The sequence below is a fragment of the Lytechinus pictus genome, chromosome 5, assembly GCF_037042905.1.
Source record: "Lytechinus pictus isolate F3 Inbred chromosome 5, Lp3.0, whole genome shotgun sequence".
Lineage (NCBI taxonomy): Eukaryota > Metazoa > Echinodermata > Echinoidea > Temnopleuroida > Toxopneustidae > Lytechinus > Lytechinus pictus.
This window is the reverse complement of record NC_087249.1, coordinates 38,496,542-38,502,082: the sequence shown is the minus strand read 5'-3', so window position 1 is coordinate 38,502,082 and position 5,541 is coordinate 38,496,542. Positions and strand designations below refer to the sequence as shown.

At 36.8% G+C, this 5,541-nt stretch overlaps 1 non-coding gene across 1 annotated transcript; it reads left to right on the top strand.

Annotated features, from left to right (window-relative positions):
* The first annotated feature begins 1,499 nt into the window (after window positions 1-1,499).
* On the top strand, window positions 1,500-1,571 carry TRNAQ-CUG (transfer RNA glutamine (anticodon CUG)). The gene has a single exon. It is a non-coding gene; the product is annotated as a tRNA-Gln (tRNA).
* Window positions 1,572-5,541: the final 3,970 nt, after the last annotated feature.

Below are 5,541 nucleotides of genomic sequence, written 5' to 3'. Positions count from 1 at the left end.
TGAACTCCGTTGGCTCCACTCACCAAATACAGAAACCGAAGTTCTAGCTCAATCTGTACAGGGACTCAATGGCCATATGTTTATGTATTAAGTTCGGATAAAACAGGGAAGTGAAGTTGTGCGACAGCCGAAGTCACCGTTTTTTCCCCTTTTAAGATTATTTTCCCCGTTTTGGTGCATTTCAGGCCAAAACGGAATAATAATCTTTATTTTGGTACAGTTCTTTTTATATATTTTTATGAAATAAAGACAGAAATCGATGAGCCCAGTCTGAAGATGTGCTCTCTGAATAAATTTGATACCAGTAATTTACGTTTACCACACGCACACTGTAAACTCCCAAATTTGTTCCTTCATTTTACAGTAGACTATACTAATAATAATATCAAAACCAATAATATAGGCCCTATACTTCAATCCATAACATAATTCCCATCCCTTTCTTCAGTTCTGGTATGTCATGCACTGTGAACATTGATGTACGCTGCATGCACTGTAGGAGTGTAGGCCTGTTGTAGATTCAATGCTCTGCACAAATGCAAATTGGATAGGGCGAGTTGGGGACTTTTTAGTTTTACACCAGTTTGTCCACACTGCATGAGTAATGAATACAAAGAAACAGCCAGAATGAATGAGCAAAGAATGAGTCACTGTCGTCTTGCAAATATATGCTTTGCTGCAGACTTGTCATAACCACAATCACAAAAACATGTATACATGTATATCATCGTGATATAATTTTGAAACAAACGTAATGCCACAGTGGATTGCGAACGGGGAACAGGGACACACCCACTGTTAACAGTGTTATTGCCTATACAAAGTAAACAAACTATTTTCCGAACAAGTGGTGTTAAAAAAAATCTGGTCGTATACACTCCTCCGCTCTGGAGCGCATAATTGAAGGTTAGACTCCCTGTACAAAGTATCCATAATATCCCTTGAATGTAGTCTGCCAAAAAAGTATGAAATCACAACATACCTCCTTTGAAGAATTCCGTAGACGAAGGGTGATTGAAAGTAAATGGGTTATCAGGACAACTTCCAAGTATGTAAGAATCGAGTAATAAAGGTTTTCTTCAAGTTCAAATTGTAGGTTTGTCGTGAGTTCCAACCTCCAACTTCGTCTGTGCAGCAATCCCATTGCATACAACGTGAACACACACTAAAACTGTATGCCATGCAGTATACGGTGCACCCACTTATGAATTATGCATGATTGAATCATAAACGGGCAATTTCATTGGCCAAGAAGTAACAATATAACTAACTCACATCACCTAATAAGGATATGAGTAATTGTTTCTAAAATAAAATAACTTTTATGGCTGTTTAATACATGATATCAAACATTGATTTGTTGCTTGTAACGAAATTGGATTTGATGCGGATATATTAAGCAAAAAATCGACCAGAATCCAGAGAAAATGAGCGCAACGTACAACAGAACGTCAAATACACACTATATCATTATTAAGATAGGACTCCCGCACAAGCAAGGTCTTGTGGTGTAACGGTTAGCACCCAGGACTCTGAATCCTGTGATCCGAGTTCGAATCTCGGCAAGACCTTACATTTTTTTCATTTCATTTTCAGGTGTATTCTTGATTATTATTTATGTTTATCATAGTATCGTCAATTTCATTACTTAAAAAATGTATTTTTTTCTCCAAATACCATGTGAGCACTCGTAAATTGTAAAAATGCTTATATAGGTTTTATAAACACCGGTCCTGATTCTTGAAATAGTATTGGAAGTTCTGGAATTTGCATTATATTGCTAACTGTGACCAGATGTAACGAAAGCTGGGTGAGCCTGAATGATTCATTTATTGGTTTTCCAACATATTCAAGTCAAAGCAAACATTGTGATGGGTTCCTCAGTATACGATCAATTCTGTTTTATTTGCAGATTACACGCGTGTCTCTGTAACTGGTAGCAACATAAATATTTTGTTTAGAGATATATAACTTTATGTATACAACTTCATGTTAGCACGTGTCAACATTGAAATCCAACTGATAGATTCGAAATCCCTCAAGCTTCTCTACTTATTTTTAAAAGACTTTATGTGGATCTTGGTTAATTCCATACAGATTTATACTGTAACATTGCTTTAAAAAGTCACTTATCATCTCCAAATTTGCTCTGTTTCGAAAATATTGTACCATTGATTGATTGATTGGGATTTTTTTACCTGATTGCTAAGAAAGCATGCTTGTAAGCAAGCAACCAGAGGACCGACGGCTTCAGGTCCTCTCCGAAGGACCTGGTAATGAGGATTAATGCCTTACCAAAGGGCACTAATATAGCGCACCATCGCACCGTGCAACTCTTCCTTATCCAAAAACGAGCAATTCATGTTAACCCATTCTCATATAACTATCCAAAAGAGGGGTTTTTTTAATGAATATCTTGCCCAATTTAACTGTGTATTTTTTTATTGTTTCAGCGTCATAATCAAAATAATGTAATAGGTCATATATAGTGCCAAACGAAAAAAAAATGGACAAAGTCATACAAATTGACATTCGTTTTTAAGCAAAAAAATGATTCACTCATTGATTTTGAAAATATATTCTCTGGAAAAATAGTCTAAACTAAATTTCCAAAACATGCAATTGGCTGTCATTCATGCCATCTTCATAATAAAATTCTACCTACTGATTAATCTAAATAAAATTATTTGAAATATATAGATAGGGAAGTTTGTAGGCCATACAATGTCCCTGAGTAAAGAGAGGGGGTCCCACTCCCCTCCTCCTCCAATTGGATTACCGTAAATGAAGTAAAAAAATATGTCTGTATTTCTCATGACACCACGCTAGACACCATTGCATTGATTCTATTGTTGGAACATGCCCGAGAAGGTAAAAGATGATTGATATTGATTTCATATAGGCGATCGAGCGTAGCGAACAAACAAAATTTACTTCGGTTTTACAATATTGTTGCAGTTTGGGAAGTTACAAACGTATTATATATCGTGATGATACGCCATTAATTGTTTCTGTTCTTAACTCTTTGCACGCGGAGTTAATTCTGGGTAAATAATAATGACAGTTTTTTAATGATATTTTCTATAAATCTAGATTTTCATATTGCACCATTGGTACTGATTGATATTGTTTAGACATTACCGTCCAAGACTTATAGCCATTTATCACCTTTATACAATTAAAGGAAAATACTAATTATTACGATTATTGAATTTAATTGTACGAATGTGAAAAAATGCAATATTATCGTGACAAGGGTTAAGAAACTTTGGTCGCGGCCGGGGTATAAACATTAACATCAATATGATAAAAATTAACGGATTCTTCTCTCTTTTTTTCTTCTCTTTTTTTCATTTTACATTTTTTTTTTGTAATAATGAATATAGACTGATAGGATGCGTATCTCGCTGAGACATGTGCTAGTATACCTGTACCTGAGTTATTAATAGTTCTGTAAACTAGCGCCCCCTCGTCCATGCATGAGTGACCTTTGGTATCCTATTCACGATTACAACAAAAATGCTGAATGATATCCAAAAAAATATCCGCTTGCGCTACGCGCTCACATAATTTGATTAATTCCCCTCACGTGAATTCACACAATCAGTCCTTCAAATATGATCCGTTATGGTCAAAACTTTCAGCCAGCGCTTCGCACTCACATTAATCACTAATTTAAATACACCTCTTTTTCTTTATTTAAAAAAAAATGCTTGAAATGTTTAGATTTCAGATGGAAAAATCAAACATGTTCAGCTCGCGTTTCGCGCTCGCATCAATAATTTAGTTAGATACCTACCCTGCAGGTAATTAGAAAAGGTTTTAAAATTTCCAAAATTCAGGTCGGAATTTAAAAATTTTCAGCATGCGCTTCGAGCTGGCATGAAATCCTCTTCACGGGTCACTGCAAACAGTCCTTAAAGGGATGGTCCGGGCTGAAAATATTTATATCTTAAGACATAGAGTACAGTTCAGTGAGCAAAATGCCGAAAGTTTCATCAAAATCGGATAACAAATAATAAAGTTGTTGAAGTTTAAAGTTTCGCAATATTTTGTAAAAACAGTCGTCATGAATATTCATTAGGTGGGCTGATGATGTCACATCCCCACTTTCCGTTTTCTTATAAATATGTTATTACATAAAATCATATTTTTTTCATTATTTCATACGTGTGAATAATATGTCTCCCTTATAATGAAATAAGTTGCAGCAATAAATATCTAATGCACTAAATCAGTTGCGTCAATCCAATTTTTCTAGTTCTTGGAGGAGAAAATTTGAATAAACCCAATTTCATATAATAAAATACAAAAAAACAAGTGGAGATGTGACATCATCAGCCCACCTAATGAATATTCATGACGACTGTTTTCACAACATATTGCTAAACTTTAAAATTCAATAACTTTGTTATTTGTTATCCGATTTTGGTGAAATTTTCGGCATTTTGCTCAGTGATAAGCCTGATTGAACGCAATGTGCAACTTTGCAACAACAAAAAAAAAGTATGATCCGCCTTCTCCTATGGCCAATATTTCAAGTAGGCCTATTCTGTTATCATAGGCTATTCTTTGTCAATATTTTGGCTAGCTCGGCCTATATTCCATTGACCTCGTTATTTCTCTTTTTTTATACTTTCTTTCTAGTTTCCCCCTCTCTTTATATTATTAGCGCGTTTTCGCCCAGCGTCGTACGACGTAGAACGTAAGGGTCGTGTGCAAAAATCGCCAACTTCCATGGAAACAGAGGCCCGAGCGTTCTTGAGCTCAAATCACGGACGGTTCTTCCGCAAATTAGCGGGCGTCCGCATTAGAACGTAGGATTTGTCAACAGCCGTCAACAGCCAATCAGATCGCTTGTAATCAAATCGAGCGCGCGCCGACAGCCAGTTCATAGAGCGCGGGCGCGGGATTTTCCCTAGTAGTGGTGACGTCATGCAGTCTACGTACTTCCGGTCGATCCGGCCGCGTTCAGCGATTTGCGAAACTGCTTACAAGCGAGAGTTGAGCGCGACGGACGCACGAACCAAGAGATCGTTCTACGTCGTAGATAGCGTCGTACGACGCTGGGCGAAAACGCGCTATTGATAGAGTACCGGACTCCTCACCTTTTCCCCGGCTCATGCACTTTCATTTTTTTCTTTGTATATCCTATTTTACTTCCTCTGCTCCCGGATTGCCTCTAGCTCTCTCCTCGTTGTTTTTTATTTTCATTTTTTTTTGGGGGGGGGGGGGGGCATGGGCGGAAATTCCAGGGGGACGCGTCCCTCCTACTCAAAATAGTAGGGGGACCTCGGGGAGGACACAATATCAAATATCCCCCTACTATTTTTTAAATCTTTTATGATGGAAAGAATTGATCATTCTAAATCGGAATAAAACATTATTTTTGACGAGAAGACCTTACTTTTTGGGCAATAACCTTTTTTCTTTTTTTTTTGCTCAATTGTCAAATTTATTTTGGTTGAAATGTTTTATTTGGGGTGATAAGATAACCTTTTTTTTTGGCTTGTCAAATTTTCCAGCCCCTTGTCCCTCTAC